Source organism: Mustela erminea, chromosome 1 (assembly GCF_009829155.1).
Source record: "Mustela erminea isolate mMusErm1 chromosome 1, mMusErm1.Pri, whole genome shotgun sequence".
Taxonomy (NCBI): Eukaryota; Metazoa; Chordata; class Mammalia; order Carnivora; family Mustelidae; genus Mustela; species Mustela erminea.
The window spans coordinates 164,992,948-165,016,623 of NC_045614.1; the positions used below are offsets into that span (position 1 = coordinate 164,992,948).

At 38.3% G+C, this 23,676-nt stretch overlaps 1 protein-coding gene across 4 annotated transcripts in view; it reads right to left on the reverse strand.

Annotated features, from left to right (window-relative positions):
• The window catches only part of HHLA2 (HERV-H LTR-associating 2), a 137,042-nt gene that overhangs the window by 92,949 nt on the left and 20,417 nt on the right, over positions 1-23,676 (reverse strand). For 3 of the 4 annotated variants that reach the window (XM_032349882.1, XM_032349863.1, XM_032349860.1), the window contains exon 3: positions 21,238-21,296. The exons of the other annotated variant lie outside the window; for it this stretch is intronic. The gene's annotated coding sequence lies outside the window, so the exon portion shown is untranslated. The remainder of the gene's footprint in view (positions 1-21,237; positions 21,297-23,676) is intronic. 4 annotated transcript variants of the gene reach the window in all.

Below are 23,676 nucleotides of genomic sequence, written 5' to 3' on the forward strand. Positions count from 1 at the left end.
TACGGCCTTTCCTTTAGTTTTTCTATGATGTTTGGCATGAATAGAATGGTTATTGTCTAAAAGCTGTCTATCTTGCCAGGTTTCTTCTTTCCTGGTCTTTTTAGTAGAGAGAAAAGGGTTTTGTTTGGGCCTTTTTGGTCTATGCCTATTGGCATTTCTGGGTTGCCAGCCTCTTCAGCTTCAATTGTAGGATATATGAGTCTAAAAGAAAACCAAAGAATTCTCCACACCATGGGTCCTTGGGTCCTGGGGTTCCTAGTCTGTTGTTCTTCTTCTATTTTTCAGACCCTAGTATTTGTTTTATAGAAAGTGTTCTGGGGTTTGCTATGCTTTGTGGGAGGAAAAGAGACAAGTCTTCCACTTGATCTTCCTGGAAGCAGAAGTCCTTTACTGTCACTCTAGCTATTTGGTCTTTTTATCACAGTTTCCTTATCTCTGAGATCTGGACAACCTCTACCTCATCAGGTGGTGCAGGAGAGTAAACAAGACCATCTGTAAGGCCATTGACTCATTACAGACACTGCTTCTCTTTGAAATGAAACTGTGCCACCAGTCACCTGATCTTTCAAGTGCATATTACAAGACTTCCTCTGAATCTTCTAGTTCCAAAGAGACTCAACATCTGCCAGCCCCTTATACACTCTTAATATCATTTCTCACTCTCCTCCTGGAGTTGGCAATTTTTCTCTGTAAAGACATTTGATCTTGTTAGCAAAACTCCTAGCACATAGACACTCAAAGGTCAACTCAAATTCAAGTTCCTCCTATATTTTGTGATTTTACAGTGTGTCTCTGAGCCAATCTTCAGCAACAAGGCCATTTCCTCGGCAATAGGATAGGGCTAACACTTGTTAGAGTGGATACACATACAAACATTCACTTCTAAATGATATCCTCACCTGGTACCAAAAAATTGGGGAGCACGCTATTGCAGTGATGCAATAATATCCTGTTACTATCACCAATGTTGCCTCGTCTTTATCCCCATTTCCCCTATTATTCCACAGCTGCTAGCAGAGCCAAGGACAATAGCTTAAATGTGTTGCAGCCACATCAGGGGGAAACTCAGGACCCTAGTACTCACAAATCAGGTTTTTCTTGTCTATAAGATAGCAATATAGGTACATGGCTAGGATGATATACAGACATAGTTTTATTTCTCCTATATTAAATTCTTAGATGAGAGCTATGCATAAGCAAATCTATACCATTCCAAAAGAACTCTAACTTTTAATTAATTTTGGACCTTTGTAACAGTGGAGTACCCAGGGATAGTTTCATTAAGTTATGAAATAGTTTGCAGTTTTAGAGCTGGAGATAATTGCAAGATATATAGTCAAATGCCTGGGTTCACTGGTTCAGCTCTGAGGTTCTAAAAAGTCATCTGAAGGGAAAGATTTTCTCATACATTTTGAGGAATTTCAGATATGGTGACTTGATCGCCACACCAGTGATCTGTTTAAAATATTTACATTTCCTTAAACACAGTAAATGAGTCCATCTGACTTTCACATACCTATTTTTCTGCAAGATATAAATTTTTCAGAATCTCCTTCCTCACTTTGAAAGGGAGTTGAAGGATAAGATTCCTTAAAAGCAGCCTATTTTATATGAAAATCAGATGTCTTCCTCACTGGAAATGTCTTTTGTTTCTGCGTGTTGTAGAAGGAAATTCTATGGCCAGAAACATAGGCTTACCATCTCCAGATGAACCGGATGCGCCCTCATTTATTCATTTCTCCTATCATTTGTAGAGCTCAAGTTTACTCAAACTTGGATCATATTACTTCAGTTACCCGGGAATGGGAAGAATGTCTCTAATGACACAGGAGACATAGGAACTATTTACTTCTCTATTAAAAACAAAACAAAACAAAACAAATGAAGCAAAAATTTCCTTGAGGATAGGAGTCCTGTTTTTTCAACTTGTTACCCTAGCACCAAGGATACTCATTGCCCGGTGACCAATAAGCATTTACCAAACAAAAGGGGTGTGAGAGAAGGAATACAAATAAAATGAGTAACTGAGGCAATTACTTTTAAAAGTTACAATGTGATCAGTGTTCAAGTTGAATGTTCTCTGGGAGCAAGACACATAAAGATTTTATGGAGTTTATTAAGGAAATCATATTTCATTTTTCACCCTTGAAAAATATGGGAAAACTGAGGCTGTGTTAATCACAGGACAAGATGCAGGGATAACAAGACTGGGGCTGTGGTTTACCATATTGGTGGGATTATCAGGTGGAGGGGGAAAATCGGAGCTAAAGTCTTGCAAGGTCAGTAGAATTCTTTTGTCCTTCAGCATCTTTCACAGGAAAAATAATGTAAATGGGAACCTTAGAAATGCATGTTTCTATTTTCCAATGGATTGAATGCTGCCCTAATACAAGAGCATTAAAGACAGAGCTTGGAATTTTGACTCTGAGGGGACAGAAAGGAGCAGATCAGAAAAGATCAATAGAAAGAAACACAAAGCTATAGTAGAACAGAATATGGATAAACCACCAAGAGATAAACATTTTGTTAACATCAAGACTGTAGGAGGTAACAGAGGCAAGGAGCAAGTTGGCTTAAAAACAAAATATACAAAAACACATTCATGACAAGCAAGTTCTTCTTGGCATATGTTACCTTCTTTCCTTCTCCTCAACAGGAAGGTTTCTTCCCAAGAATATTTTTGGGTAAGTGAGGTCTTATTAAAATTGGTTTTATTTACAGTATCTAGGTTCCAAAATATGCAAGCTTACTTTCCGGTGAGAAACAGTTGGGGAAAAAATTGGGACTCCATGGAAAACATAATAGATAAAGAGTTATCAGTATTTATATTCCAGAAGTATGATGGATTAAATATTCTAAACAATCCTTCTCTAAGGAGAGGATATTTAATCTAATAGAGTAAATAAAAACATAACAATATCTTTTATAAAGTGCCAATAAATTGGTACAAAATTGAGGAATATGAAAAATTCTCCAAATAATTTAAAACCAGGAATGCTGGATAAGCAGCACCAAATTAATCTTTTGACTTGTCAGTTTCTGTGGAACACTGGAGTCTTGAGCTATTTCTGTGTGAGCTAATATAAGGAAGAAATAAATGTACGGCCCATCCACTTAGGAAATCTAATAATATATCTCTGCACAAAATTCACTTTTTCAGGTTCTAAGAAACAAAACAAAATAAAACATTGCCAGAAAAGATAATGTCAAGGAAATATGCCTCCTCAAACTTGGTACTTAGCGAGGAGGAAAGAAGATAAATTCTTCCCTGAGAATACATAAACATAAACTTGTTTATGCTTGTGCTCCCTTCTAGTCCTATAGATGGCAGGTGCCATGGAGCTGGTACTGAATGGTAGACGAGGAAACATGCCAGCATGCTCAGCTGAGATTCCTCAAAGGGCTGCCCACTGAGGTAGTCTATCCTCAAGTTTACTGTCTACATTCAAGTTACTTGTGTGGTCCAAGAAAACCCCAAGCATGGCAGAATTTAATCTGCAGTTGAGATTAATCATACTTCTAGGATACAAGAGAAGAAAACCTCAATCCTCTCAAAGGAGCTTAACAATCCAGAATTCTAAGAACCACAGGAAGTCGAGTATCTCCACACACACTCCAAAATATGAACCATAAAATCCCAATGAAAACACATTATGAGTAAGATGCGGGAGAAGTAGATTCACAAACATTTTAGGTATCCGAATTATCAATCAGATTAAAAAGCAAATATGTTTAAAGAAATGAGATCCTTGAAAATGTGCTAGAAATCATAGATTTTACAGAGCAGCCAAGATATTAACACATAACCAAATAGAATATGCAGAAAAGAATATAGCACATAAAATGTAAAATTCAGAATATGAGTTAAAAATCTGATTAATTTTACTTTTGCTCCCTCTACACTGGAAGTATAATTTGAAGAAAATTTCCAAAATTCATCCCAGAAGGATTGATATATAAATATAATAGGGAAGAGACATGGAGAATAGAATGAAAAGTCTAACATTTGTCTGATTGGGGTTCTAGAAGGACTTGAGAGCATGAGGAAGAGATAAAGAGTAGCTGAAAATTTTTTGTAATTATTGAAAAGCCAAGACTTCCAAGAAGTCCAAAGCAATAAAAATAAAAATAAAACCATGCCTGGATACATCATAAATGTTGAAGAAAGGTAGATTGCAAAAGTACTTAGAAATGAAAGATAGTCTACAAAAAAAAAAGACAATTAGAATGATGGTTAAACTCTTAAGAGTATCATAGAAGGAAGAAGACGGTGAAATAATATATTTAAAGTGGGGAGAAAAGATAACTTACCATTCTATACCTAGAGAAAGAGTATTAAAAACTGTTTTATAATCAGAGTAATGGCACTAAGTAAATTTTAATAAATGTTATTCAAGCAGAAGGGAAATGATCCCAGGTAAAGAGTCTAAACCATAAAAAGTAATGCCTACCTTCTAGTCCATATCTAATTTGGCAGCAGGAAAGTATAAAAGTGCATTGCTCAGATCTCCCTTTAAGTGATAACCTGTAATGGTGGTTGCAGGTCACTGACAACCAGTACTTGAAGTCTCTTCAGGATCTGCTGTTATTTGAGCCAAAGACAGTCCTTCCCAGACATCTTCTAGCCAATGGCACAGAGGAAGAGAGATAGGGGAGTGTGGTTGTTTTGTGCAGTGCAAGCCTCCTGTGATGGGCGATCTTCGCTCTGGAGCTCTCTGTCAGGCTCCTAGAGACTCACAAAGCTGCACCTCAGCTGCATGCTATTCCCATCCAATCCCCACAATGTAAAGGAGAAAGTAAGCAGGAACAGGGCAAGGCTTCAGACTACAATTCAGGTCTGACACTTAGTCTGAAGGCTTTCCCTATTCCTGCTTACTTTCTCCTTTATGTCTCATAGCCATTACCAGCAATAAAATTAATATATTTCTATGTCTGTCTTGGTGATATTACAGGACACAGAACTATTTCCAAACTTAGATTTGGCTATTTGCCCCTTGAAAATCTAGACTTGGAAGACAAGTGAGGTGGGAAAGGAAAGGTTGCTTTATTCAGAAATTCAGTCACCTGGAAAGATGGTAGACTAACATCTCAAAGACCATCTTCTCCATGCTGGCAAATCCAAAGGATTTTAAAGGGAAAGGCATGGGGAAAGGGTGAGGGAGCTGAGTGCAAGAGCAGCAGGTGCTCAGGCAGTTAGACCTATGTCCATGACCCTGAACAGAGTTGCAAGCATCTGTGGCAGCTGTTTTCAAGTGTAATCGGCCCTTATCTTCTGGGAAAGTGGTCTTTTATTCCTTGAGATCAGTGGTCTGCTAGTATCAAGGAAAGTCAGTCAGCTCTGCACAGATGAAAGAACTTAGGTCAGTAAGCAAAGAGTTCATAAGCTTGAAACGAGTTAACCCTTAAGACCCGTTGGAATGCTGTGAGAAACTATTCCCTGGGAGATATAGCCTGACACAACTGGTATCAGGAGTGGCCCAAGAAAGCAGGTGGTGAAATGGGGTTCAGGAAGCGCTTCCCTGAACAGCTGAGTGATAAGAAAGACTTCTTTCTAAGTGGTGTGTGAGGCAAGGCGAAAGAAAGCCCAACTGCTAAAAATGTCACTAGTTAGGACAAGAAAAACATCTCAGTGGATGAATACACTTGCCAGTGGGATTATTCACCATTTATAAGATAATAAGGCTAACAGTACATACAAGGAAAGTAGAATTGTCTGGTTATAGCTGTTTAATTCATGAACTACAGAGGGAAACTGATACACCTTAGGGCAGTTAAAAAGTTCAAAACTAAGTGTGAGAACCAGAGGGCCTGTTTAGTAGTTTACAAAGAGGCCCTTATATTCCTCTGAAGGAGAGCAGATACAATTGAGAAGCAAACACCTAATCTGACAATTAAGGTTAGGAGGGTTCAAAGGTCATTGAAATCTCATCCCACAGAGGGTCGACTACTTTAGGTTAAGCCATATTGGGAAAACATCCCTGAGGACAGTGTCTCTGTGGATGCCCTGAAGCAGAGCCTAGAAACAAGTTAGATGCCCCCATCCTCCCTTTTGAAGTCTAACATTGACTTCATACATCAAGGCAAGACACTGAGAAGGTTTCTTCCTCACAAAGCATCCAGTGCTCACCTCAAGAAATGCCTCCATTTGGTCTTGCTGGGAGGAAGAATTTTCTATACTCTTCGAGGTCTTTGTAGGGGCAATAAGAATCAAATAGACATGAGACATATTAACATGGGAAAATTGAATTTAGTAGCATACATATGGGGAATCCACACAGATCTGGAAATTCCAAGGATAGTGAAGCAACGGGACACGGGAGCTAAGGAGGGTGTGGTGTCTGAGGATACAAAGGGGCAGGAAGGAGAAAGGTGATGTTTGGAAAACAAACACCTTGATATGCAGTAAGTTTCTTAGTAAAGAGAATGTCTGATAATAGCTCTTTTCCAGGTATAGGCGAGCAGTTGGGAGGGTGGGGTGAAAGCAAAGAGCTTTTCCTGAATCTGGTGGGTTTTTATTGCCTTCAACTTAAAATAATGCTCATGCCAAAGTAGCCCATCTTCAGGCTACCTGCCCTTGGCCCATATAGCCCTGGTTTTAAGAATGATAACTAGGGTTAAATGCCAGCATATGCCATCTGGGATTATGCCAGTTTTGTTAAGACAGGGTAAAGATTAGACCCCAAAGGAACTACAAGAATTACCTAAACTTGTATTAAGAAGAACAAGGGGTTTTAATTTGAATCTCCCTCATGGCTAGTGATGATGAACATTTTTTTCATGTGTCTGATAGGCATTTGTATGTCTTCATTGGAGAAGTGTCTGATCATGTCTTCTGCCCATTTTTTGACATGATTATTTGTTTTGTGTGTGTTGAGTTTGAGAAGTTCTTTATAGATCCTGGGTATCAACCTTTTGTCTGTACAGTCATTTGCAAATATCTTCTCCCATTCTGTGGGTTGCCTCTTTGTTTTGTTGACTGTTTCCTTTGCTGTGCAGAAGCTTTTTATCTTGATGAAGTCCCAAAAGTTCATTTTCGCTCATTTCCCTCGTTTCGTTCATTTTTGTTTCCTTTGCCTTTGGAGACATATCTTGAAAGAAGTTTCTGTGGCTGATATAGAAGAGGTTACTGCCTATGTTCTCCTCCAGGATTCTGATGGATTCCTGTCTCATGTTGAGGTCTTTTATTCATTTCGAGTTTATCTTTGTGTATGGTATAAGAGAATGGTAGAGTTTCATTCTTCTACATATAGCAGTCCAATTTTCCCAGCACCATTTATTGAAGAGAGTGTTTTTTTTCCACTGGATATTTTTGCCTGCTTTGTCAAAGATTATTTGACCATAGAGTCAAGGTCCATATCTGGGCTCTCTACTCTGCTCCACTGGTCTATGTGTCTGTTTTTATGCCAGTACCATGATGTCTTGGTGATCACAGCTTTGTAGTAAAGCTTGAAATCAGGTAATGCGATGCCCCCAGTTTTGTTTTTCTTTTTCAACATTTCCTTAGCAATCTGGGGTCTCTTCTGATTCCGTACAAATTTTAGGATTATTTGCTCCAGCTCTTTGAGAAATACCAGTGGAATTCTGATCTGAATGGCATTAAAAGTATAGATTGCTCTAGGCAGTATAGTATTTTTAACAATGTTTATGATTCAAATTAAAACCACATTGAGATACCACCTTACACCAGTTAGAATGGCCAAAATTAGCAAGACAGGAAACAATGTGTGTTGGAGAGGATGTGGAGATAGGGGAACCCTCTTACACTGTTGGTGGGAATGCAAGTTGGTGTAGCCACTTTGGAGAACAGTGTGGAGATTCCTTAAGAAATTGAAAATAGAGCTTCCCTATGACCCTGCAATTGCACTACTGGGCATTTACCCCAAAGAGACAGATGTAGTGAAAAGAAGGGCCGTCTGTACCCCAAGGTTTATAGCAGCAATGGCCACAGTCGCCAGACTGTGGAAAGAACCAAGATGCCCTTCAATGGACGAATGGATAAGGAAGATATGGTCCATACCCACTATGGATTATTATGCCTCCATCAGAAAGGATAAATACCCAACTTTTGTATCAACATGGACGGGACTGAAAGAGATTATGCTGAGTCAAATAAGTCAAGCAGAGAGAGTCAATTATCATATGGTTTCACTTATTTGTGAAGCATAACAAATAACATGGAGGACATGGGGAGATGGAGAGGAGAAGAGAGTTGAGGGAAATTGGAAGGGGAGGTGAACCATGAGAGACTATGGACTCTGAAGAACAATCTGAGGGTTTGAAGGGGCAGAGGGTGGGAGGTTGGGGGAGCTTGGTAGTGGGTATTAGAGAGGGCATGTATTGCATGGAGCACTGGGTATGGTGCATAAACAATGAATTCTGTTACGTTGTAAAGAAATAAATCTAAAAAAAATTTAAAAAAAAACAAAAAAGAACAAGGGGGTGCACCATTGTAATAGATTTTGAGAGTCTGACCAAGAATGCCAGACTGGCTAACTGAGAAGTTTATTTACTTTGGTCCTCTTAATGGGGTATAGCAAGGATCCTTCAGTTACAGTGAGCATGGATGGTTCTGGGAAACTAGGGAAGTGCTGGTCCACACTGTGCCAAGTAAAAAGGCCTGAAATACTGAGATAGACAGTGGAAAAAGGATTAAAAAGCTCAAGGAAGTAGGCTTCCTGGCCAAAATATGAGGCCAGAATACACACCACAGGATTATGTTCCATAGAAGGGCCCAGAATGCACCACTATTCAATAACGCCATTAGGAATGTGCTGGAGAGAACTTTGCCAGCATCTCTAAAAATTGTTTGCTTTCCTCTCCAGTCAGAGCTATGAATAGAAAAGCTCGTCTCAAGATTTGGTTCATTAATACCAATGAGGTTAATGGGGAATAATAGGAAAAGAGATGGGAGTGCTTAAATATCACAAACTAGGGGGGCACAGTTAACTTAACAACCAGCAAGTTTGGAAGGGCAGCTAAGGGAACTTAGCCTGCAAGGAATTGCAGTGTGTCTACAGACAAGATAGACTGGCAATTAATGATGGCGCTACTGCACCCAAAAGCAGTCAAGAATAAAGGCAGGTGGCAGAAGGTGGCCATCTCATTTTAAAGTCACATTATTTTGCTCAGTTCCTGGTCCTGAATAGTTTTAAGATCTGGAACTCGTTGATTGATGAGGTGACTGGGTCCTCAGGAAGAAGGACTTTGCAAAACCATGGTAGATATCTACTAATGGTTCCACTAGTCCTTTCCCAACAAGATTGATGGCCATTTACTTTAATATATGGGAAAGGGGAACACCCAGACATTTCAAGGACTTTTGGACATGGGTTCTTCATTGATATTGATACCCTCAGAACTGAATAAAGTCTCCACTGCTAAGGTGGGGTACACAAAGTCCAGGTAATAAGTAGATTCCATTGACTTACAGTACACTCATACAATTTGTTCTATATCTGTTCTGCATGTGGTCATCATTTCCCTAGTCTCAAATGTATAGTGGGGTTGACATATCTTGCTTAGTTGGCATAACCTTCATATTGGGTCCTTGTCCTATAGATAAGAACTGTCGTAGAGGGGAAGGCCAAGTGGAAGTCTCTGAAATATCCACACCCAAGTATGATCGTAAATATAAAACAATATCATATTCCAAAAAGGGATACAAGACTGGTGGTCCCTTCCCTAGAGAAACTGAGCGGACCCTAGTGAATGACTATAGACCATAGACTATAGAACACTACTGCAAACTCAACCAACTAGTGTCACAGTCACTGTGCTAGATGTGGTAACATTCCTAGCAGATTAATAAGGCCTGAGGTACATGGTATACAACCATAGATTTAACAATGCTTTCTTTTTTGTCCCAGTCAGAATGAGAATCAGAAAACTTGCATTCATATTTGCATTTTGTAAAGACAAAATTTCTTTACAATTTTGCCTTAGGGACAGTTAACAATCTGGTCCTCTGCCAGCTAGTACACATCATGTCAGTTATTGCGCCAAGACCAACTCCTATGGCAAAGTTGTGGTTATTCTTAACTAACCTCCCTACTCAGTAGAGAAGTGTAAAGTAACTCTGGAGAAGCTGCTTCCACTGTGTTCAGTGGATCTGCAGACAGCAAGTAAAGACTGCAATAGCAGTATAATGTTTCACTAGAACCTCCTAAAAAGAGAAAACTTGCCACAAGGACTGCAGTTAGCTGACAGCCTCCAAAGACTATGCTTTTGAGATCTGCCACAGTGTTCAAGTCAAGAACACAACCTCTCCAGGCAGACTGCAGTCACCCTGGTATAAGGTCCTGGTCGTTTGTCCCAACATGGAATTTTCTTAAAGGGCAGTCTGCTCTAGAGCACCCCCTTGGCCTAAGCAAATGACTTTCTCTGACATTTACCTCAGTTTGAGGTGCTTCATTCTGCATTCTCCTTCCTTCTCTTCTTTCACAAGCAATGGCCCTGCTTCATAGACCTGACTTTTCCCCAGTCCCTCTCACTTGTATATTTCACATATCACTTCTTCCAATAAAGCTCTTATACTTCTAATTTCTTCTTGACATCTGTTTTCAAATGTCCCAGACTAACAAAATCACCTACAAATCTGAGGTACCACATGCAGTATGGTCCCTATTGTTAACCGAAAACATTCAGCATTTTCTGTTGAGGCTGCACTAATTATCAAATATGGTTATTTTCTCCTCTTCATGTTCCTATCTACTGATTTAACATTCTTTTTTTTTTTAAAAAGATTTTATTTATTTACTTGACAGAGAGAGATCACAAGTAGGCAGAGAGGCAGGCAGAGAGAGAGAGAGAGGAGGAAGCGGGCTCCCTGTTGAGCAGAGAGCCGGATGCGGGACTCGATCCCAGGACCCTGAGATCATGACCTGAGCCGAAGGCAGGGGCTTAACCCACTGAGCCACCGAGGCGCCCTGATTTAACATTCTTAATCCAGCAACATGATTAATCTGACCTAATGAAAGAGAAAGAACCTCATGGTTATTTTTCTGTACTTTATGAAGTATCCATCCTAGAGAAAATCTTTTGGACATGTTTATTCCAGATTCCGACTTCCTTATTATTGATGGATTTTATCTTATAAGTGAAAAGTAGTAATGAAAGGATAGACATGCAATAATTACTCTAGATTCTCTTACAGAACCTATCCCTTAATGGAAGCCAAATCAGTTCAAGTGGTTGAACTTGTGGTTATATAAAAGGCATGTTAAGTGGCCAATAAACAAAATATACACACACACTGATCACTGATATGCTTTTGAAATAGTTCATTAGTAGTTTAGTAGTTCGTGATTTTGAAATGCTATAGAAACACGAAGGTTTTCTACCCAAGAAAGTTGCTGTCATCGAGATAGAGGCCTCCAGTAAGGGAGACTGCAGATCACCCTGCTAAACAGACTGTTCCAATAAAAACGCCCCCTTACAAAACAGAAAGGACGAATCCATGAAGAAGTTCAAAGAGTACATAAATATGAGCATAAAATTTGACCCCAAATTCTGCAGAAAAAATGGAAATCACCGAATTTTAAAATTTATGAGGATAAGATCTGTCAAATCCAGGTAAGATATGTAGTGTTATCAGACTTCAAATGGACCTTGTTAAAATCCTCCATGATATAGTGCATTCCAATGGAAGTAATTGCCTCTGATATTAAATAGTAATAGGAAAACTTCTCTAGAATAAGAGAGGATATGCCCAGTGCATGCTTCACTATAATTAACATAATATTGAAAAAACTATACAGGTGACGCACACCCAAATTTGAATGACAGGATTAGTTGAGCATCTCAAAATAAATTTTATAAAATTGGCTGCCTAGACAGTGAATATATAGTAGTAAAAGAATGTTTATTCTCTGGAAGGGATGAAGCCCTAGCAATAACAATGGCCCAATTTAAAAAGAGAAGCTCTAAGACTTCATGATTTCTACCTAGACAATCCTAACATACCTATTCTACCCACTGATAAAGACATTTTGCAAGAACAATTATTCATGATTTATGAAAGTCTTTATCCTTTACTTAGAAACATCATTGTCCTTATTAATCACCAAGCATCTGGAAAAGTGAAAAAACTCTTAACAGAATTAGGAAGTTGCAACCATGAGAAACCTTAAAATAACATTCAATTGCAGATCAATTGCTGATTCAAGATCCTCAGCAAAAGGAGACAATGGAATAAAGTAGACATTTCAGCCCCAAATCATCTGAACAAGATTTCCAGAGCCATTAATTGCCATACTCTCCATTGCCCAAGGATTGGGCAAACAAAAGATAACTGGATAGAATGGGGACATACTAGGACAAAATCGTTCTATTGCACCTTCAATAGATGGAAATCCTGCTAAGACAATAACTCACCTCTGCGAAATGGTTGACTCAAATCTTTCTGAAGACTCCAACATCATTCCAGGAATATAGTCTTGCTGGACATTAAACTAAGAGATAAAAGGCAAATCTAATCTCCTTAAATTTCTTTATGTCCAGTTTTGAAGGTACTACAAAGGTAAGAGAGAACTGGGCAAGGGGACCTGAGCTGCCTCAGAATCAAAGACAGCAAAAGCATCAAGTCATCAAGAAGTTGGTGTAAACATACTCTCTTGAAAGTCAAACATCAGCCCTGGAGTTCCTGTCTGCCTTGGCCCTGGGGATTCCATGAGACCTAACCTGGTTTATACCACCATATACTAGCCTGACTCAAACCCTGTCCAACTCTATTCTGACATGTGCCTTCAGTAGAATGAAAGAAATTCAAAAGGTGAGATGTAAAGACCAAAGGCACATGGACTAGATTTTCTCAAAACCATTAGAGGCCTTTTCCTGGGATTACAGCACAACTGATGAAGAGTTTAATTGCCCCAAAGGTGAGATGATTACTGCTACTTCTTAGGGTAAAAAATCCAAGACATTAAGAGAACCAAACAACCCTTTTTAGATATCAGCTCAAGATCTGAAGATTTCTTTGTTTGTCCTGTAGATCTTCCAATTAGGAATCAAAAAGAACAACTGTAGGGGTCATTTTGAAATTTATTTTTATAATTGACTTTCAATACATTTTAAAACATTAGTGTCTCCAATAATTAGAATAATATTCTCAGTTTTTTTTTTCTTGTAGCCTAGATAGTGTTAATTTTTTTTTAATCAAGTAAACTTTGATCGTATCTTTTGGTGGATTTGGTGTTGCCAGAGTTGGTTTAAAAAGTACCCAATTTTCAAAGTCTAGAAAACTTCTTAAAGAAATAAGCTTCTTAAAAATTACATTTTACCTTTCTACAAAGTGGCTAAAAGTAATCGGAGATTCCAAGATAAATAACTTTATCTTTATCAAAGGTATGGATATACACAGAGAGAAAGGTGTACAAAAGCTGTATTCACAGATGAAAAGAGGTCTGGAATGTACAGTATACAAACTCAACCACTAAACAAGAGAATGGCAGACAGACATATTTAATTGTCTCTAATTCACTGCTAATTGTTCAAATATCTTTGTAAACCAGGTGTAGATTTGAAAGTAAAAATGGAAAGAACATAATTGAAACTCTATAACCAATTTCATCCTAGCTCCAAAGCCCCACTTCTGCTCAGCAATAGAAAGAGTCGTCCAATTCAATGATTATTTCCAGCCAAGTTCAAAATCATTTAATTACATTTTCATTGAAAGATCCTTTTTCAGGCTTCTTTCTTATCCTTGCTCAGAAATTATGTCCACTCAGCTAGGAGGGGGGTAGGGCATATCCCTATCTTTCTATGCATAGCTGCTGGTACCTCAGGATTTGGTATTTTAGCATAAACATTGACCAATAAGGACTTTATCACATGGCATCACTTGTTCCTGCAGATGCACCCTCATCTCCCCTGGAGCTTCCCAGTATCCACGATCCTACAGAGATTTTTGCCTAATTCCTCTACACCAGAGATTGGCAAACTGCAGCCCTTGGGCCAAATACACAGTCTTCATCCTGATTTTGTATGATTCAGGAATGAAAAATAATTCTTATATTTTTAAAGAGTTGTTAAAAAAGGGGGGAGAAGTAGGAAAAGAAAAAAAGGAGGAAAAGGAGAAGGAAGAAGAAGGGTAGGAAGAGGAAAAAAGGGAAAAGAACATGGGACAGAGATTACATATGGCCTGAAAAGTTTAAAATGTTTACTATCTGGCACTTTAGAAGAAAATTTTGCCAATGCCAGCTCTATACACAGATCTGAGTTTCTCTTTGATGCTGTCACTTCTCTGTATCTGCAAATCTTATGGAGTTAGCACTCTGATACTCAATGATCAGATGTTGACCACCTGGTTCGTGGAGAATTTGAGTCTTCTTGATGCCAAGCCCAGTGCTGTGGTAAATTCAGGGTCATCTTGGCTTTCCCTAGCCTATCTAGATGTCTGCCATCTCCAGCCACCTCTTTTGCCCTGGTAGTGTTGGATGAATCTGAGACCCATTAGTTAAACTCTAAACATGAAGCTGGCATCAGTTCCCTCAGCCTTATGGAAGAATCTATTATCCCAACCCCCATGATCGAGGAGCATCATTCTTTTCTCCATCTCCCAAAAATCTGTACTCTGAGATTGTAGCGTTTGAAATTACCAGATGGTCTTTGAAAGGACAAACCCATGAGGCTGGAGCCCGAGTAGCCTCAATACTTTTCAATTCCTTGAAAATTTCCAATTATGCAAGCATATTTTGACAAAAGACAAGTATTACCAAGTTATTTATTCCTTATACCTGTGTGAAAGGATCAGGAAAAGAGGCAAACCAGATGAGAAGTATCCTCAAGACTGCTATCATTGTAACAAGGGGGAAAGAGACATTGGATACATTAGTTTTAGATACTGATGATTTAGATTTTGATATTCATTTAGTGTTACTTTAACATGTTATCTTTGGTAACTAACTTTGAAATGCTGGATCTTAATAGCAAATGAATCAATTGTCTTCTCTAACTCAGTAAAACAGAGAAAGGTATCCCAGTAAGCAGCAGGACCTCCTGGTTACCTGCTACATTGAGCACCCATCTTGGAAAGAACACCTGGATCATTATACAAACACGTACTTAGAAAAGGGGGGCATCACAAAAATATCAAATTATATGGCACTGGCCTAGGAGTTAGATAGCAAGAAAATAAACTCTGGAGGCTAGAAAAACAGCGGTCCACGTTATACAGTGGTGAAGCATTTGGCAAAATTGTCGTATGGGACACTTTGGAAGGTATATAGTTTAAGTGCTTGATAAACTTGCATCTCTAAGGAAAGAGGATGGAAAAGAAAACTTTAATTACCATTGGCTATATTTGTCAACAAACAAAAAAGTGGATTAACTCAGGAAATTGTTGGCTGGTTTGCAAACTTCAAGAATGAAAGGAAACAGAGAGCATCCCCGAAATCCAGGCCTTGCAGGATTAGGAGGGACACTGCTTCTCATACCCAATTGGTAAAAGATAAAAATGAGAAATCTTCTGAGCAAAAAAGGCTTATTAGAATTCAACCTAATAGAACCAAGTCAAAGGCATGCCTGAAATGTAAAACTTCTGAATGGTTCCAGCTATGTTGGAACAGAGATCTAGCTAAGTTTATAGCATCCACAACAGGACTTTAAGAGGACAAAATGGCTTGAAGAGAAGAGAGAAAGGCTATGTATGATTCTCCCACCAAATCCTTCCAGGTTCAAACTGTGCCCTTGATTGAACTGAAAATAATTGTGTACAAGTCTACTGGTACATGTTGCTGATTGGAATCAAATATATGAGAATCCAAATTACATTTGTATTTGTGGTTGTAGTTATAGTTACATTTGTAGCTGCAGTTCAAAGACCCACAAGACTAAACCAAAATTTGAAACTTAAATTGATTATTTGAAATTTAAAGTGACCCTTAGTCTCTAAAGACCACCTAAGAAAGCTTTTCAACCTGTAAGAAGAATATATTCTCAAATCCCTCCTCAAAGATAACCAAGGAAGATAACAGGGAAGGGAGAAACTCCCCAAGGCTAAAGCTAAGGGCCCTGGAAAACAATGGACTTGGGAGTCACTCCCAGGAAACAGAATGGAGCCCTGACTAGTAACAGCCTCCATCCACAGCATAAAGGACCCTCACAACATATTCCCCAGGTGATTTTAAAATTGCCAGTGACTCCCAAGTGTCCCATTCTTTTCCTAGTCTGAAAAGGACTGTTTGTTTGAGTTATTCTTTTCTTATTCCACCAATGTATATCAGTTTGTGAAAAACAAGTAACTTGTCATCTTATTTCATAGGTTTCCAGATAATGGAGAACCATACCTGGATTTGATGTAAGAAATTCTATTTATCACTCTGAGATGCTGGGCTTGAGTTTGATACACTGACTGGAAGTGACTTTTGGGTTCTATCTCTCAAGAAAGGTCACATGTGTTTTGGCTGCATGAAAGAACATCGTGACCAGCATATTTGGTTGCCATATTGTAAAAAACTGACCTCTGTGCTCCAGAGCCAAAATATAACACCAAGGCAGAGTGTGAGGATAGAGAGAAATGACAGTTTTATTACTTGCCAGACAAAGGAGGCTATGTCTTCAAAACTGTGTTCCTGCCTGGGGTAGAAAGCTGAGGAGCTTTACAGAAAAATACAGGATCTGGGTGGTTTCAGTAGGAATCCAATACATGCTGCCAGCAATCATTGTCATGTCTTCAAGGTGCTCTCAAGATGGCCAAGCACTGGGGTGTCTGGATGACTCAGTTGGTTAGGCAACTCCCTTCGGCTCAGGTCAGTCCCAGGACTGAGTCCCACATTGAGGTCCCTGCTCGGTGGGGTTACTTCCCTGACCCTCCCCACTGCTTGTGCTCTCTCTCTCATTCTCTGACTCTCTCTCTCTCTCAAATGAATTAAAAAAAAAAAAAAAAAAAGATGGCCAAGCACTGGCACCAAGTACACACTGAAGTCAGTGAGACATCAATACTGACTTCCTGGAACAAAGGATTCTACAGAAAAAGTGAAAGTGGAGAAGATTTCAAGAATAAGAGAAAAATTTGTCCCTACCTTACTGAAACACTAGTGTGTCCATCTTAATTTCCATCCACTTTTACTTTTCTATAGTGGTTTCAGCCAGTAGGGGAGATATTAGTGATTTTTGTTGACGATTTGCATCTCTTTTCTTTCTGGTAAAATGGCAGGATCGTACTTCCTGGTCCTTTTAGTAATGGAGAAGCCCACTTGACTACTCTGACCAATGAGTTGTGAACAACAGGTGTTATTTCCAGACCAAGTGTACAATTGCTGATGATACAGCCTCCAGAATTCTCTTTCCCTTTGCCTTAGCAACCAGCAGTGCTTGAGCTGCTAGCTGATCCATCAGTCCCTGAGTGACTGTGACATGCAGAACCACTCTGCTGATCCACAGTTGACATATTCATTTCTCACCAGGCATACTGTCTGTTTTAAGCCACAAAGATATGGGAAATATTTGGTACTGCAACATAATATAATCTATCTTAACTTATAAAAGAACCAAGAGGGGAGTGAGAAGACAAGGTAATGCGCACAGTTTTCTTCTTGGTGCACTACCACCAAACAAGATTAAAATTATGGGCATTTAGTTTTAGGGCCTCGACATTAGGGGTAATTAAATCTGTTCCTCCAAAGATACTTGCAGGGTCTAAAACTGATCAGAAATTAATACCCAGAATGTCCCCTAGAGAGGTGGGAACTCCATGGGGAAAAAAAAGTTGTGCAAGGTACATATCCACAGGCTATTTACATAAAAGAAAACCCAAAGGGTTAGCAAGTATGTAACAAGATGCTTAACTCAACAGTAATCAAAGAAATGTAAATGAAAAGAAGATATCATTTTATACCTATTAGCCTGGAAATAGAAAGCTAGGTAGTTGTAAAGTGTTGGCAAGAATGTGAGAATGAGTAAATCCTCAAGAATGGTTGATGGGGACAGTTAGTCATAACACTGTCAAATTAAGAATCCTTAACGCTGGGGCGCCTGGGTGGCTTGGTGGGTTAGAGCCTCTGCCTTCGGCTCAGGTCATGGTCCTAGGGTCCTGGGGTCGAGCCCCACATCGGGCTCTCTGCTTGGTGGGGAGCCTGCTTCCTCCTCTCTCTCTCTGCCTGCCTCTCTGCCTGCTTGTGATCTCTGTCTGTCAAATAAATAATGAAAAAAAAAATCCTTAATGCTAGTTCTGGATGTAAAAACATGAAATAGAATAAAATAGGCTGAGATAAACCATTTCTGTAAGTTTATATATATATATATATATATATATATATATATATGCACAACAGTATACATTTTATAAGAGCATATATAAAAGTATAAACATTATATAGATTAGCATGTTTGCCAGTGACAGCAGAGGGCAACAGGAGTGAAGAATAAGGATAAATGGAAATAATAAAAGCCTTAATGATAATGAGCCACAAACTGATTAACAGGACCATCTGCACTAGAGAGCTCCCCCAAAATAAGTAACTTAGTTACTCTTTTCATCCCAACCAAAAGTGGGTTAATACAAAGGAACAAATGATTTTTTTCAGTATTTGTCACATGGCCAATGATTTTAAGCCATAGAAAGATACCCTGAGAAACCCAAGATTCCTTGAGTACAAGTCAATGCCAGTGACCACAGTGGAAGTATTCTGTAACCTTTCAACAGTAGTATGCTGATAAATGTTTAACAGTTCCGGAAGGAGGAACTAGGGACTTGATTTGTAGGGTTTGCCGATTTCTGTGATGTAAATATTCCCATCAGAGCTAATTTCAAACTATCAGTGATTTAACGAACAGATGGCAAAACTCCTGAAAATGCACCAGTTGGCCCCCGCAAGCTAGTCAAACCATTTTCCAGCGGACTGCCTTTAAGACTCCAGAACTGAAGCACAAAACTCACGGATACAAATGTAGAGCCTGCCAAAGATGACAAGATAAACACTCAGAGGTTTTTCTGTCCATCATCTCCTGGAAAGCAACTCATTTCACCTACAGAGAATTGTTAATTTGAGCTAAGGAGACCTTCTTCTACTTTTCCATTTGCTACATTTAATTATTACAGAAACACAGACCCCATTATTTAGGGGGGAGTCATAGTCATAGCTAGACCTCAAAGAGAAACCTAAAGACTTGGGTGATGTATTTTGTTCCTACTTCTAAGGGTATATTCTTACCACTTAGATAAAAGATCTTAGATCAGGTTAGATTGGAGTTACCTACCATTATAAAAGGCTTTCTAACATGCATATCTCTCACCGACTGAGTCTGCTTGCCTACTCAACAGCATTAATATTCCAATCTGTTCTATTTCCAACATCCAATTTGCTTCTTATTTCTCTTTTTGGCAGATTCTGTTTTTCAACAGAGATAGGAAAAGTTACACTGTTTCTCAAAATCAGAATTTCCTCCACTGTTGAGAAAAGATTCCATGAGAACTGTGCAACCTAAAAGAGTTTGAAGATTGATGTAGAGCTCTTGGCCCATGCTACATGCTGTCACATTAGTCTCCTCTTTTTGGTTACCCCCTCCTAACCCAGTTTTGCAGACTGAGAAACAACAAAATAAGAGCAAAACTCACTCCTGACCTGAGGTTGGAATGGCTCATAAGCAGTTTATTCCTCGAGGGCACTTTTGGGACCCACCTTTGCAAAATCTGACACTTATCATTTAAATTCTGCTCTGAAAGCCACATGTCATCAAACACAGGCTATCAGGAAATCATTCCCAATGATTTCCTGGAGCCTCCAGGCTTCACTCTACAGGATCAAATGGTTGAAACCTATAAAACCCCCATGAAAGAGGAGGAGCCATAGATTTAAGTTATGTTCTCAACCAGGAAAGTACTGTAGCCAAAGGTACAACATGGAAACATGGGAACATTTTTGCTTGGGTGATGACTGGGCACAGAGACATGGTGGTTGAGGCCTTTAGTGGTTGGGGCCAGGGATATAAGCTATCCTAAAACACACAGGACAATCCCACTTAGGAAGTTATCTTCCTGAACAAATTTTTACTATCCCAGGGCACCAATCCACTGTAAGCATAAACTAATGAAACTTTATTAGTGAGATGCTGAAAGATTTTTTACATAAATTCATGCAAAAAGCCAACGTAATTTAAGGAAAAGATGTTATAGAGAGAAAAGCTTAAATTGGGTAAAGGCTATTTTAAAACTATTGAATAAATAAGTAAGTACTTCGTACTTTCTAGCTACTCAACGTTGTATAGCATTTTCAAACGTGTATCAGTTAAAAAGGGTTTCATGTTATAGAAGGGCAGTTACTGCAAAAATGACAAGGCAGATGGCAAATATATCACCGCTTTAGGATCTTTCTAAGTCACTTAATGCCAAATATTATTAAAGGAGCAGAACACATTGGGATATCACTATATTTCATTATAAAAATGTTTTTAAAATTTCACATGCTTACCATCTTATACTACTTTCTGTAGTACAAGGATAAAAAGTTAGGTTGTGAAAATAGCATTGAAGTTGTTTTGGTGCTTGCCTACTATCAGCTCTTACTACAGTTCTGTCCCTAATGGTTCATCATACAATTTCTCTATAGCCTCTTACTTTATGACTTTTTTCCAATCTATTCCATAGTGCCTATTGCTTATTAAAGAATATAGCCTCCCAGGCCTTTTTAGCTGAGACTGAACATATGCCCAACATATAATGGGATTTCAAAATAGGAGATGTGACACTTTGTCACTATCATACCTTATGTCATAATATAGGAAATTAACACCATGCTTGTAATGCTGAGCTCATTCGCAAGAATCCTAAATCCCCGTTGTTTCCATCTCAAGAGTCTGTAATTTATCTTGGTGTGTTATTCCTACTTCAACATGGGTTGTTCCTTTCCATTATATACAAAAAAGCTCTCTTTTTTATATACGTAAGAGTAATACTAGGCTTGATTTTAGTGTCCACCCATACCACTGCTTCAATTTCCCTATACATCTTATACAAAATGATTTCTGATCTCAATTTATTATTCAGGAGGGTACTAACACCTTACTACTTCACTGTCTTTTAATATAGTTATAAGTTTACAATCTGAAATATATAACTCATTTCAAAAAATTCTCTTTTCTGTAACAGAACATATGTATTGATTTTTTTTTTAAACTATGTAGTTAGGTTCTATTACTGCTTAATTTCACTTTGGCATAAAAAAGAAGACATTACAAACATTTGGTATAAGGTAGCATTGGGTGTGATAGGACTGGGAATCACTGATTGAAGGTAACACTTACAAACATGAGTTCTCCTGGGTCTTGAAGCAGACTCCTTAGCAGTGAGGCCAATCCTCGTACTGTGAAGAGGAGGCAAAATCAGTGCTTATCAGTGTCTTTAAACAGTATCATTGTTTCTTATTAATTATTATACACTGAAAAATCACTGTCTTCCAGTTCTAAGAATATAGTTGATTACCACACATCTGTCATAATGACCAAAACAAAAAACAAACAAACAAAAACACAATACTAATTGTCGGTGAAGATGCCATTAATATGCCAACAACACTAACTGCTGGTGAAGACAAAGAAGACTAGTTGCTCTCATTCATTGAAGATGGAGATGAAAAAAGATACAGTTACTTTGGATGACAGTTTGGAAGTTTCTTTCACAACTAAACATAGTTACCATACAATTGTGTTACCACATATACAATTGTGTTACCACAAAATCCAGCAAGCATACTCTTGGCATACTTCTAGATATTTACCCATTTATGTCCACACCAGAACCTGTACCTGAACGTTTGTTGCGATTTTATTCATGGTTATAAGAATCTGAAAACAACCAAGATATTTTCTCCATAAATGAATAGATAAACAAGCTGTGGTACATCCATACAATAGAATATTAGGAATAATTAAAAAAAAAAAAGAAATAAGCCAGCAAACCAGGAAAATACATGGATTAATCTTAAATGTGTATTACATACTATACGATACCAATTATGTGATGTTTTGGAAAAGATATAACTATAGAGACCATAGAAAGATCAGAGTTTGCCAGGGAAGAGGGGAAGAGGAAATGCGGAATAGGTGAAGTACAAGGGATATTTTTAAGGCATATATTCTGTAGGTAATTGTGGATTCACGAGATTATGCATTTGTTAAAATCCCATAGACCTTCATAGCACAGAGTAAACTTTAAACTTTGATGTACGCAAAACTTGAAAAAATCATTTAGGAGGTTAGAGGATTTCAGGATGAAATGCAGATTGAGACAAAACAATCTAATTGTACTATAAATGTAGGAAACAACCTTACTAAGGAAAGTCCAGGGAGAGGGGCTACCTAAGTAATTCTGCAAATGAGTGGCATTTCTAATATGAAAGCAAAAGAAGCTGTACATAAGCACTATACTCTGGTTGATGAAGTGTTTACTACTTAGGTTCAGGTTAATTATCAGACCATTATTCATGTGGTATACTGGAATTGAACAGTTAAGTAGCTAGATGGCAGATGATGGGAGCCAAGTATCTCAACATGGGAAATTTAGAGAGAAGCAAAGGGAGGACACTAGATAATCTATATGGTAAGAGATTAGAGTTGGAGACATCAGTATAAACTCAAGTTTAACATAATATAGATACAGATGGTTACATCAGAAGTATTTATAGGGGAGCCTGGGTGGCTCAGTTGGTTAAGCGTCCGACTTTTGACTTTGGCTCAGGTCATGATCTCAGGATAGTGAGATGGAGCCCCATATAGATCTCTGTGCTGGGCGTGGAGCCTGCTTAAGATTCTCTATCTCCCTCCCACCCCCCCGCTCTTCCTCCTGGCCCTGCTCTAAAAAGAATTTTTTATAAAATATTTATAGGCATGTATATGCAAATTTTAGTTATTGCGTTAGTATAACACACATTCCCTTGCTCTGTAGGCTGAGAGGACCTAAAATCAAGGATACTCCAGGAGCAAAAAGTATACCTAGTGCCTAGATCTTGGTTTCTGATACCATTCTCCAATAAAAGGAACAAGGGCTCCTTGGAGAAATGGTTGATTCTAGGACTGGGAAGGAAGTATCCAAGATGAGCCTGAACTTAGATATAAAATACAAAACTATGATACTTTTAGAAGAAAAGTAAGAAAAAATCTTTGGAAACTAGGGCTAGACAAAAAATTCTGAAAATATACTCCATAAAAGCAAAAACTTTGTAAAATAGACCTCATCAAAACTTAAAACTCTGTTTAATAAAAAACACTGTTAAGAGAATAGAAAAATAAAATAAACCACAAACTGAAAGAAAATATTTGTAAGCCATGTATCTCACAAAGGACTAGTATCTAGAATATCTGAAGCACTTTCAAAGCTCAACTGTGAAAAAGCAAAGAATTCAATAAGAAGATGGGCAAAAGACATGAAGAAACAGTGTATCCAAGAGGATATATAGATGGCAAGTAAGCCCATGAAAGGATGTTCAACATCATTAGACATTAGGGAAATGCAAATTAAAACTGCAATGACATATCTGTTATAATAAAAAATTTTAAATAAATAATGACAACTAAAAAAATAATGACAATATCAAATGCTGATGGGGATATAGAAAAACTGAATTACCCACACATTGCTGATGGGAATGTAAAATGGGAAAGCTGATCTGGAAAAACGGTTTGGCAGTTTCTTTTAATACCATAAGAGACTCTTACTCTCAGGAAACAAGCTGAGGGTTGCTGGGG